Source organism: Balaenoptera ricei, chromosome 7 (assembly GCF_028023285.1).
Source record: "Balaenoptera ricei isolate mBalRic1 chromosome 7, mBalRic1.hap2, whole genome shotgun sequence".
Classification (NCBI taxonomy): domain Eukaryota; kingdom Metazoa; phylum Chordata; class Mammalia; order Artiodactyla; family Balaenopteridae; genus Balaenoptera; species Balaenoptera ricei.
Window position 1 is genome coordinate 105,350,339 of NC_082645.1, and position 13,470 is coordinate 105,363,808.

At 40.5% G+C, this 13,470-nt stretch overlaps 1 protein-coding gene across 2 annotated transcripts in view; it reads right to left on the reverse strand.

Moving 5' to 3' along the window:
* Window positions 1–10,224: 10,224 nt before the first annotated feature.
* Window positions 10,225–13,470, reverse strand: part of EPHA4 (EPH receptor A4) — a 142,522-nt gene continuing 139,276 nt past the window's right edge. For both annotated transcript variants that reach the window (XM_059928798.1, XM_059928801.1), the window contains exon 18: window positions 10,225–12,638. The gene's annotated coding sequence lies outside the window, so the exon portion shown is untranslated. The remainder of the gene's footprint in view (window positions 12,639–13,470) is intronic.

Genomic DNA, 13,470 nt, shown 5'->3' on the forward strand with positions numbered 1-13,470 from the left:
AATCTAGAAACAATAAATGCTGGAGAGGGTGTGGAGGAAAGGGAACACTCTTGCACTGTTGGTGGGAATGTAAATTGATACAGCCACTATGGAGAACAGTATGGAGGTTCCTTAAAAAACTACAAATAGAACTACCATACGACCCAGCAATCCCACTACTGGGTATATACCCTGAGAAAACCATAGGTCAAAAATAGTCATGTACCAAAATGTTCATTGCAGCTCTATTTACAATAGCCAGGACATGGAAGCAACCTAAATGTCCATCGACAGATGAATGGGTAAAGAAGATGTGGCACATATATACAATGGAATATTACTCAGCCATAAAAAGAAATGAAATGGAGGTATTTGTAATGAGGTGGATGGAGTTAGAGTCTGTCATACAGAGTGAAGTAAGTCAGAAAGAGAAAAACAAATACAGTATGCTAACACGTATATACGGAATCTAAGGAAAAAAAAAAAAAAAGGCCATGAAGAACCTAGTGGCAAGACGGGAATAAAGACACAGACCTACTAGAGAATGGACTTGAGGATATGGGGAGGGGGTGGGGTGAGATGTGACAGGGTAAGAGAGTGTTATGGACATATATACACTACCAAATATAAAATAGATAACTAGTGGGAAGCAGCCGCATAGCACAGGGAGATCAGCTCGGTGATTTGTGACCACCTAGAGGGGTGGGATGGGGAGGGTGGGAGGGAGGGAGATGCAAGAGGGAAGAGAAATGGGAACATATTGTATATGTATAACTGATTCACTTTGTTATAAATTAGAAGCTAACACACCATTGTAAGGCAATTATACTTCAATAAAGATGTTTAAAAAAAAAAAAAGTCTTACTTAAGAAGTGAAATGTTACTGGTTCTTACGAAAATTACAAATTTCCCCTACACCCCACTCCTCCATCAAGATATTTGGACAGATAATAATGATAGGCAATTTATACCAAAAGAATGGCTGAAACAGATGGAAAGCAATACTTTCTCAAGTTTGCTTTGTGGAAATACCACAGGAAATTAACCAGTGAGCCACATTTCTCTTCACTTCTATTTCACTCCTTCAGGAGGCAGGCATGATGGTCTTTTAGGAAGAACATCATCTTCGGTGGCAGATGGATACGGCACAAATCTCAGTGTGGCCATTTCATAAGTAGTTAAAACCTGAATTTAATTCTTGGTATTATAGCTGTAAAATGGGAGTAATAATACTTGCAACCTGGTTGTGTGGAAATTAAATAAGAAATCTACGTATAACTCATAAGTCATCAGCCTCACCTGCCTGTGGCTACAAAATGATGTTGCATTTTCTTTTCAGGCCCAGACTATTATGATCTGAACCCTTTACAGCTAACTCCTGGCACAGAAAGCCTCCTCAGAGTTTTCTGGGTATTTCCCAGCATCCTGCCTTCCACGTGGTCTAGAACAAATCTGTCAGCTTCCTCCCCTTGCATCTTCTCCTGTGCTGTTGACAATCCTCATGATAGCACTTCCCTTCTGGGCAGCTATTTTTGACCACAGGCCCCCCACTTCTCCTCCCCGATTTGATCATGAGCTTACTGCTGAACCCAATTCCCCACATTACAACCGGGAAATGATTAGGGAAGATGTGATTTACTCTCAACTGAGGTTTAGGGTTACAGGGAATAAGTCACAACTGCTAGCATCCCACATGCCCAAAATCTACCTTAGCTCCGCTTATTAGGTCAACACCCATTCTACCTTCCAACCTGCCTCCTTGCACAAGGGCCCACTAATTCTCACCACTGGAAATGCTCCAAACACTCCCATATCTAGAGTCCGGGACAACCTTCACTTCCCCACCTGGGGACCCATAAAAGAAAAGTGTCCTCTCCACCAGTCCAAGGGCTAGCTCATGTCCAGCCCTAGAACTTCCTACTTCCAGGATAATTGATAGTGATTAACCTTTCATCCAGGGCAAAATGACCACCCATCATGTGTGGTCTGGCCAGATGGCTCAGCTATGACATTCCTTAGAGTCAACGGGATATTTTCCAAAGTCTGGTATATTCAGTTTCAAATAACAACACATGTAGGAGAAGAGTTACTCAGTCCAAGTTGGTAAGACACACCCAGCATTTAAAAAATTTTTTTCAAAGTATTTTTTCCAAAATGAAGTACAAAAACATGACAAAGTACACATCACTCTTGTCATGGCCTGGTCTCACATTCTAATCTCTTGTGAGCAAGGCGCAGTGACACACACACACACAGGATCTAATAAGAAAAATGAAATGGATTTAGAGATAAATCATAGCCTAAACCTAAAATAAGAAACTTCTTAGAAATCCATAAGTAATAGACTTTCAGTTTAAAAAGACTCCAGTCTCCCATGATATATAGTAATACTTGTGGCTATTGTTATTTATGATTATAATTAGTATTAGTAGGATGAAGTAGTAGTTTGTAATATCCAAACTAAGAAAATGAAGGTCAGACACTAAATCTTAGGTGATAGTCCTGGGGGCATATATATTATATGACTAAGGTTGTAGGGCATGAAGATAAGGAGTTACCATTTCTTAAGTGTCTATCACCATGTGCCTGGCCACTTAACAACTATTTACCTTCACACAGCAACCCTAAATGTTAGACATCAGTCCCATTTTACAGATGAGGAAAGTATGCAAGTTACCTAAGATGACCCTGGTAGTGAATGGTGAGGCTAGAATTCATGTCCAGTCTATTTGACACAAAAGCCAATGATCTTTCTAACCTTCTCAACACATTCTTCCATCTGCCCAATACCTACAATGCCTGATGATGAAAGATGGTGATATTGAACATGAGAAAAATGAAGACAAGGAGTTTTGATAGCTTTATGATGATTCGCATATTTAGTACAAGAATATGTATTAAGGGTAATGACAGAGGATTCCTTCTTTCCTTGAATTTCAATGCAGCAAAAACACATCACAAAGTTTCATTCTTTCATTCATTCAAGTAATTCAACCATTAGTTAAACAGCTACCATGTGGAGAGCCATGGTAGCAGGCCTGAAGATATAGACAAGAAAAATTAAAGATTCCTAAGAATCTGTTAATCTTAGGGTCTAGTGGGGGAAACCAACAAGAAAATCAATAAGTACCTGGCGTTGTTAAAAACACTGTCGGCAAGGTAGGCTCAAGGTGATGTGAGGAGTCACGCGGCTCAGACTAAGGATGAAGAAGACCTCTGTGAGGCACTGACTCAGGATCTTGAAGGATGATAGGCATTAACCAGGTGGACATGATCTATAAAAAGAATAGACAGCACAGGGGAGGCACTAAGGCATGAAAACGCTTGGTGCATTTGGAAAACTGTAGTAGTCTCAAACTACTCTTTGAAACTTGGATAAGTGGTGCTTGTACCCTGAGGCTTAGTTTCTTCATGTGTGAATCAGAAATAATAAAAGTACCTTTTTGTGTAGACCTGGATGTTTTATTTGAGTTAAAGTAAATTTGCGCTTAGCACAGTTCTTGGTCCTTAGTACAGGTTCCATAAATGTTAGCTCTTGTGATCACGGAGAACTTTGCAGGTCACAGAGGATATGCCTTTGTTTAATAGTAACTGAAAATCATCTGGGTCAAACTGACTTAACAATAAGGGGAGACTTTCTAGACTTCTGATATGAAAAGTGCAGGAGTGATCCAAGGCTTCAGGCATGATTCAGTCGGAGGGCCAACCAGTGGAAAGCTAGTAAATGTTTAACAACCAGATCTGGAAGCGAGGAGGAGGAAGAGGAAAAAGAAAGAGGAGGAAAAGGGGAAGGAGAAAAAGAAGCAGCAACCCTGAGTTTTAGTGTTTGCAGATTTCCATGGTGTGAATACTTCCACTGTGGCCAATTTTAAGCTACCAACATGTTGACCGGCTCACAAGTTTCCTGAAAATTTACCAACCGGCTCTCACGAGCTGGTTGGTGCTAGCCGGCTCCAGGAGACCATTGGCTCCAGCTCTGTTTCTTTGAGATTCTTTTCACCTATGTGTGTCACTTTCATACCGAAGGTGACTTTTCTCATGATCCCAGAATGGCTGCCAGAGGAAATGGTACATTTTGTTCATGCAGGAGTGGGGTAGGGCTTCAGAAAGATGGTTTCCCACCCTATGGAAAAGGAGTCTCACGTTTCACTTTGATTGGACCTCCTCTGAACCAATCCTTGTGTCAAGGGTTTATTGTGATTCAGACCCACTAGGGTAACTATAGCTGGGGATGGGTCAGTCCCACTCAAATGACATAAAGAGAGGACATGTGTGGTCAAGTTAGGTGCTATTAGGAAGAGAACCAAGGGGGAGTGAATTCTGGTTGAGCTACCAGCAAAAGCCCAAGACACTGCCTAGGGAGTTTATACCTTATTGCTAGGATGATGCAAAAATCCTGGGGAGACAAATCATTGGAAATGTAGTCTCCCAATATCAGATGCCAATCCTTATTTTAAAAACTTATCTAAAAAGCACTGTTTCTAGCATTATGGCAGATTATATCAGGGAAAAATGTGTATTAGGTTAGCTCAGGTTTTAACATCAGATATTTTATAAACAGCCAGGACCTAAGCTTTAAAGAGGCAATTTACAAGGATCTTCTCATTTTACAAACGAGAATTTGTTTTGATTGTCCAAGTTCCTGACCATTTCGAGGGGGAAAAAAAGATGAACTCAATTAAATTTTAACTGAATAGTAAATGATGTGGTGATTCTATTATGTCATCCACAAGATAATGCATAAGCAAGAAGAACCTACAGGGCAATTAGACCCCTGAGAGATTCTAATATTTCAATAAGTCATGGAAATAAATTCTGGGCAATTTAAAGAATAAAAACTCTATTAATTGTAATGTTCTCTTGCCCATATAAAAAATTGTGCATGTGTGTCTTCTTGCCTTTTTCTATCAAGTTGTTCCTGAACTTCTTTGCAACTTTCCAGCCCCTCACATTTGCCTCTGGCTGATTTTAAATTATGCTAATTGAAAGAGGGAAAAATGCTGGTAATGGAATAAAATAGAATGCTATTTCTTATAGCATCTGGTGCAATCTGAGCCAAAGTGCATCTTATGGAACAGAGATCTGAATAAGCAATGCCAGTCTGATTACAAACAACATGGGTCTCATTAGAATACGTCAATCTGATTGCTAGGTAGTGATACACTGCAGATTACTAAGCCGTAATTGCCTCGTACATATTATGGGTATAATATATAGTTTCTCTGGATGCATGTTAAAGACACTTTCTCTCATGGCTATCTTTTCCAGCTCTACACAAAGCAATGTCTATGTTCTACTAAGTTGATTTTAACTAGGTCCTTAGGTCCTAATTCTATTTTCTTCTAAGCATTCATCAAGTTTTCCACAGCAGTGCTGTAAACAAAGAATTATATCTAGGGCGATTGCCTGAAACAAGATATGTCAGGGGTCTATTACCCATTCAACTGGGAGCAGTCAATGGCTCAAGGCACTTCCTCCAAAGGGAAAGGGTAAAATCATTGAGGCCAAAGCCCATAATATAGCTACGAGTCTTAATTAGGTTGTTGATTTAAGTGTGTGGTACATTTTTTCATTGTCAAAATCCATTTGGTTCTTTACTATGACTAGGAGAATTCAGACATTAAGCCCAGGTCATGACTGCTTCACACTGGTCATTTCATGACTTAAAACCTCCTATATGGGTTCCGAAATCAGGACTCAACAGTCATACTTTCCAGTAGCACAATGTCTCCAACCTATGCTCCTGCATCACACGCTCTACCCCAGCCGGTTCACTGCAGACCCTAGACCACCAATATGAACAAAAGGCAAATCTCCATGCAGCTGCAAATCCAGGTAAGTCCTTGGACTCTGCCTTGGGGTGTGGAGGTAGATACACCATGGGCTGGGAGTCAAGCAACAGGACATCAGAGTTGTGCAACGTGGGGTGCATCTGTGGGCCTCTCCCTCCTTCAGTTTTCTCATCTGAATCCCCAGAGAATAGATGTCCAAATTGTGTTGCAGAGAACTTTCATTCTGTGGAGATGTTAAAAGGGTTTCATTATCAAATGTACTTGGAAAATGCTCAGTTAAAGTAGCAAAATTGGTTCCTTTCCCACAGGACTTCTCAGAGCCTTTAATGTATTAATGTATTAAAATGTTTTATGAAAGGGAGTAGTGAAATGTATCACTGTTTTCCAATCTTATTTGGCCATAGAAACCTTCTGGCCCCAACTTACCATCTATTTAATAATACTCATTAACGTCTTATCAACCTAATGTTTTATCTAAATACCTACTCTATTGTGTCACATTTGGACAACATGGCGTATTCACGTGGTCTAACTGGCCTATGTAGACATCCATATTTGCAGCTCTGGCTTTCCTTAGAATTGATGACTCTGAATTCTCACAAGACCCTGACAAAGTAGGCTCCCATTTTAAAGATGAGTAAACTGAGTTTCAGGGCAGTTAAGTGATTTGCCCAAGGTCACACAGGTAGTGAGTAGCTAAGGCAGGGTCCACATCAAATCTGTGCACTTTTTTATTCCATCATGCTCAGCCTTTACTTCGGTTAATTTTTCTCTCGTCTTTGGACCCATCTTTTTTTTCTATTTGGTTAATAACTAGCTTCTTTGTCACAGGTCATCATCAAATGAAGAATGGCATTTGAGAAATGCTGTCCATGGTTTTTATGCTTAGAACATGAAAATGATAATTAAAGAAAATCACCACTTCCTCCCCCCACTATACATCACAGGTGGTATCTTAGCAATAATAGCTTACACTCTGCTTTTAGTGAAAAGTAGACTTTGAAAATTAATTCTCACAAAACAAAGTGTGTAGGTGAACATTGTGCTTAAGGTATAGTTTGTTTCACTAGAGTTTATCAAAAATAATTAACATGACAAATCTGTCAAAAGTAAGCCATCTGGCACCAGAATAGGCAAGTGGTGTTTAGGGAAGAATGCACCGACGGATATACTGCTCACAATGGCACGTAACATCATATCAAACTGGAACATACCCATCGGACAAATTGATTAGTAAGATAGAAGGGAGCAACCCGGGTTCATCACATGGTATGGCAGTGGGAGTAGAGGCGACAAGCAATCTCTGGAGTCCAACTACTTGTCTTTAAATCCCAAATTCCAACCCTTATTAGCAAGGTGGCCTTGGACTAGCTGTCTAATCAACTTATGCCTTAGTGTTTTCATCTATAAAATGGGCATAAGAGTGCTTCTGTCATATTTATTGTATTTAAATAAACAGAGTTTAGTACATGGCTGGCATGCAGTTAAGTGTTCACAAATGTTTAAAGGAATGAAATCCTCTAAGCCTGCACTTTATCTCTAATTCTTAAGATGTCTCAGAATAAGTCTTCAGGGTCATGTCCATCTGATAGGCATCAAGGGGTTAAGGTGGTGTGGTTTTACACACTCTAGTTGTATCTTTATTTGGAGGAAAAAATAACACCTCAAATCTGTTGTTTGGATTAGGATTTATTCTATGCTTCCCACCCCCCTTTCCTCCTAGGGAAACTGAGTGGCTAAGGCAATTTAAACCCTAAGAGGCAGGTACTTTTGTGTATAAACCGAAGGTTGTGTGTAGCCAAAGCGTAGAGATCTGTGATGCAGAAAGGAAAATGCAATCCCTGAAGCATCTAGGTAGACAAGGGTGAGAATGCAAATGTTGTAACAAGTCTGCTCATGCTTGTCTGCATCTCTGGGAAATGACCATGGGACACGCTTATGGGAGGTCAGGCAAAGCTTACAGATGCACTTCACTTCTACAGGAAGCTTTCCCTGACCTCCCCTAGGTGCATGGGGCTGCTGTACTTGTGATAGAGCCTGGCTAACAACTATAATCATTTTAGTTCTTTTTCCTGTGCACACTTCCCAGCCTCCAAACAGGTTAGGCCCATGTGATTGGGTTCTGGTCAATGAAGAAGGGAAGTAGGAATATAAGCCCTTTCCAAGCCTGGCCTTAAAGCCTCAAGACAATCTTCCACATTCTCTTCCCTTTACATGTTGCCTTGGACACCACACGTGGCAGCCTCACAGGAGGGGAAGAGCTTGGATTCCTGAGTCACTGTTTGGAAAGTTGCCAGGAAGATCCTCTGAATCTTCTCCAGGCTGTGATGTGAGCTGGAAATAAAACTTTAGTGTTTTCACCGCTGAGAATATAGGGTCAGAAGCTAGCTTGCACTACACTGAAATCAATCTCATAATTATTAAGATTACATATCGCAATTTTGACACCACTCTACCAGCTCATTCTAGAAAATGTAGGGGAAAATACTGACAATGTGATGGTTAATTTTATGTGTCACACTGATAGGCCAGGGTGCCCAGGTTAAACATCATTTCTGGGTGTGCCTGTGAGGGTGTTTTCAGTTGAGATTAGCATTTGAATCAGTGGACTCAGTAGATTGCCCTCCTCACTGTGGGTCGGCGTCATCCAGTATGTTAGGACATAGATGGAGGAATCCCCACCCCGCCCCTTTTTCCCTGCCTCACTGTTTGAGCTGAGACATTTCATCTCATTTTCTCCTGCCCTTGGATAAGGATTTACACCATTGGCTTGACTGGTTCTCAGGCCTTTGGACTTGGGCTGAATTACACCTCTGGCCTTCCTGGGTATCCAATTTGCAGACTGTGGAACTTTTCATTCTCCAAAATTTTGTGAGCCATTTCCTCATAAAGAGTGTCTTTATATACTTATATCTTTATATCTCCATATAGAGATAGAGATACATCTTCTATTGGTTATTTCTCTGGAGAATCACCGTTGCTTTTCCATCTTGCTGAACAAGTCGGGGAGAAAATGTCAAGCCTAGTCTCTTTCCAATCACAAATACGTTGTCAACTACTCTACATATCAATATAGCTGATTCTAGAGAGGTGTTTCAGTAAGAAAAAAACACGAAATAACCAGACGTAACCCAGATTCTTTTCATTTCAAGGCCCATGTTTTAAAATGTCCCTGATAACACTAAAAGGCATGCCTCACTCTCTGAAGCTAGCTGCACTTAAGTGCTTTAATTTATTAGTAAGTTTTCGAGTCTGATTTCCAATTAACAAGGGCTTAGCCAATGGTAGTTTATTGAATGAAATAATATGTGGAGGACATCCATTCTTAAAACTGTGGCCTTTAATATTTTCATATCCTACACCAATTTAAGATTTGATAAAATTTATGAACTTTCTCCCCATTAAACCACACATATAATCATTAACAACTGCACCATGTTTTAGGAAAACTTTTCGACCCCTTGGAGCTCCAGCGGTGTATCGTCAAGGGTCCACGGATCCTGGATTAAAAGCTCATGGTAGGGGCTTCCCTGGTGGCGCAGTGGTTGAGAATCCGCCTGCCAATGCAGGGGACATGGGTTCGAGCCCTGGTCTGGGAAGATCCCACATGCCACGGAGCAACTAGGCCCGTGAGCCACAATTACTGAGCCTGCGCATTCTGGAGCCTGTGCTCCGCAACAAGAGAGGCCACGATAGTGAGAGGCCTGCGCACCGCGATGAAGAGTGGCCCCCGCTTGCCACAACTAGAGAAAGCCCTCGCACAGAAACGAAGACCCAACACAGCCATAAATAAATAAATAAATAAATATTTAAAAAAAAAAAAAAAAAAAAAAGCTCATGGTAGGAACGCGTAGCTAGCCACTTGGATCAGTAGCAATGGTGTTAGAGCGGGTGTAGAATTGGGAATGTTAAAGACAGCTTGTATCCTCAGAAGAGCTACTGTTTGTTGAGTTCTGGCTAGATGCTAGACATTGTGCTAACACTTTAATATAGTCTTCATAAAAGCTCTTGGCATTGTAATTGCCATTCTACAAAGAAATGGGCACAGGGAAATTAAGAAACTTGCCCTAGATTGTATGATGAGTAAGAGGTGGAGACTGAATTCTAACCAAAGTTCAGTCTTAATTACAGTGGGATACAGGATCTCACGGAATCTAAGTTAGATTTGCTAATACGTTGTTCTCAAGGGCGAGGACCATCTAGAAATCAACGCTTTTTATTCTCTAAATAAGCACACTCAATTAGAATTGAAGATATTGTGTTCTAACCAAATGACAACAAGCGATTAATTAATTTAGAAACACCATGCATGTGGCAAAAGTTGTTGAAAAGAGACAACTAGATTCCACGTTTGTATACGGCAACTACTTTATTATTTTCAAATGCAAACTCTTTGCATTTAGTTTGCTATTTTACAATTTTACAAACTAGGTATAAAAGACCATAAATAAATGACATAAGTTATGTGTACCTAAAGTTCATGAAGGGAAGAAAAATACCTTGACAAATTAAAACAAAATAGAAAAATCTCTATGTCTAACTCAAGAGATTGCTCAAATTTTGGAACATGTCTGAACCAAGCATTGTTCTGTTAATTTCTTCTTCAGTATGAACTAAATTATAATACGCCTTATACATTCTAATTTTAACCACAGTCCTTGCATATTCCAACATGCTTGGAGTGATACAAAAAATAAATGCACTCTTCAGTGTGTACCAATGCTTGATGTTGTTTGGAGAATGTTAAAGAAGTGAAAATATTGCTTCTAGAACTTTCTTTTACTTGTCAGAATTTAAGTGTCTTCAGACAAATATTGAGGCTATAAGTGTGTATGGATTAATATACATATCCTTCACAGATTGAATACAAGAGGTCTCAAAAACACACACCAGCAGTGTAGTGAGCATAACTTTTCTTTAAAATAACTTTTGAAAACACACCAAAACATTTCATTCTTAAGGTTGTTAAAAATAATTTGGGGCCAGCGAACACATGGTGAAGCTACTTGATTTGGTGCAGGGGGACAGCTTAATGCTGCCTAAGGATTTAGCATCTGAGCATGACTTAGCATCTGAGCTCACTAGGGCAGGATCCATTCTTGGGGCTGGATACAGCACCTGAAGTTGGTCTCCTGCCCTGACCTCCGGGGAAAGAAAACCCACTCAGAGATTCAACCTCATTTCTTTATACATATTTTTTCAGGCATCAATGCATAGGCACATCCCTTTAAAAATATATTAAAGTCCCCAAAAAGGGGTGAATTAACTTTGTCACTCTGGCATAGTTATGAGAATACAATGCCATACACCCTGTCAGAATGTAATAAATATTTATTGATGATTTTCTCTACTTATCCAACAATATAAGGTTTGGAATCTTTTTTTTTTCCCCCATTTTTCCCTGATTTGATGTTATAGCTTATATCAATGGCCACAGTTTCTGCAACCATAGCTTAGAATAAGCAAGGCAGCCACTCCGATTATGAAAAATGGCAGTATGTTGGCTGGATTTTGGTATACATTATCAGATCAAAACTGAATCTTCACACACTGGACCTCAGATTCCAGAAGGCTGATGCACTTTTGACGGTCACAGAAGTTAGCTGCATATTCATAACAGTCAAACTTTCCGTGTAAACTGGGAACCTGAAGTTGCTTGAGGCCATTTCATCCCTACTATGCTAACCTCAAGAGTCACTGGTATGTATTTTTCTGTGATATTGGGAGACAAAGTATTAATCCAGGACACATCATCTGAAAGCTGACACACGCGTCTACGTTCATCTCCGAAAGTATATGAATTGCATATATTTGTTCGCATTCAACACGTCCATTTATGCAGGAAAACAAAGGCTACTTGTATTCCATTTGGGGTTACTAGACAAATTCCATCCCCTTCTCTCCCTCCACCAAGGAACTGGTGATTCAGATGAGGAGTTCAATCAGAATTCGTGATTTTGATGATGGGTTGTCACCTGAATGGATTTATATTCTAAAATCACTCCACCGCTAAGGTGAAAATGCCTCTGTCCAAAGCTGTAGGATGACTTACTAAGGTTAGCGTGGCTGCTACAAAATACACTTATAGATACGGGACATTTAACACTTCCGGGTTGTCCTTCTAAGGGGATGGGGCACAGTTTCCAAGCCCGCTATCTCACGTGGCTCTTCATCTCAGAACTGGTGGCAAACCAGACCTCTCCACGTGTAGCATTCCGCAACATTCACAGGCAGTTCTAAGCATGAGGTTATATACTCACACACACGTACGCACGCGTACACACACACACACCTATGTACACACATCAAAAGAGATAGTCAGCTCATATTTAGTCTAGGAAAAAAATATATTTATATCACTGCGATGGCACACCCTGGGTAAAACGTTACTTCAGCAATGCATATCGTAGGCAGCTCACGGGAACTGGCTTTGTTTTGTGTGGTGGCACCGGACCTGGTGTCCATGGTAAAACCTGTAGCCTTCGGTCACTTGCTGCCACACCAATGCAGCAGGGACATACAGAAATGAGATATGGAAATACATATAAATAAAACCAAAGGAGTTGGGGAGCAGGGGCTCTGCAGAGCTGGTGCTGCCAGACAGGACATTCCTCAGTGCAATTGGAGAGCAGATGCTGAAGCTTGAATGTTTGCCATTTCTTTCACCGGGAAAGGGGATTTGAAAGTCAGAAATGTATTCTTTTCAGGAATGAGTGTTGTTTCATCAGCGTCTTTGCTGCAGAACTGGCATAGTAGAAGCAGAAGAAACACGTTTAGGAGGAACTGAGGAGGGTGTGTTCTGTTTGCTTCTGTGGGCTTTGTAATCAAAAGGAAGGGCTGTGAGGCCAAGATAGCAGAATGTACTCCCTGTAGAGAAAAGAACAAGACTTCAGACAAAACATCAACCTATCTCGCCAGCCAGTTGTCAAGCCGTATAAGTACAGAGAAGGCAGGATGGCTCGGTAAGGAGTCCAGGGAGAAGATCATAAATTCTTACTTTCCTCCTCTGAAAAAATGATAACCATAATAATAAAAATGTTTATTAACAGCTTCATTATTATAACTCAGAGTAAGATGCTATTCGTATCCCTATTATATGGATGAGGATATGGAAACGTAGAGAGGTTAAAAAACCTGCTTGTGTTCGTACGTTCTGAAGTAGCAGAGCTGGGATTAGAATCCATACAGTCTGAGTGTACAGCCAAGCTTTACCCACTATGGAAACAGCCTTTCTCTGAAATAAAAATTCTGAACTGTTACGGTTCATTTGTGCAAGAAGGGCTTAGAGCTGCTGAAAGGATGCAAATTGTACTACTCTAAAAAGTCAGTTGTTCCAAAGAGGGAAACTGTGTATTTTAGGGACACATCTGGAAACATCCCAATCCACCAATATTCAACAATATGATTGAAAAAATGCCAGCTACGAAATAAAAAGCATTGGATGTTTTTCGTAAAGAGAAAGTAACTTCTAACGAATGGGAGTCTCTAATTAGTAAAGAATCCATGCGATCTGCATATAACAGGTAGAGAGAGGGAACCCGGGGCCATGGGCACAGTGAGGGAGGTCTTGGGGACTGAAGTCCACCAAGAGACAGTCGCAGTTGCCCCATCAGCATAGATTCCAACAAGGCTGGCACAATGCAATGGAACCATTGTCCTCTCATTCATCAAATAATCAACTCAAGCCAAAAGAAGCAAC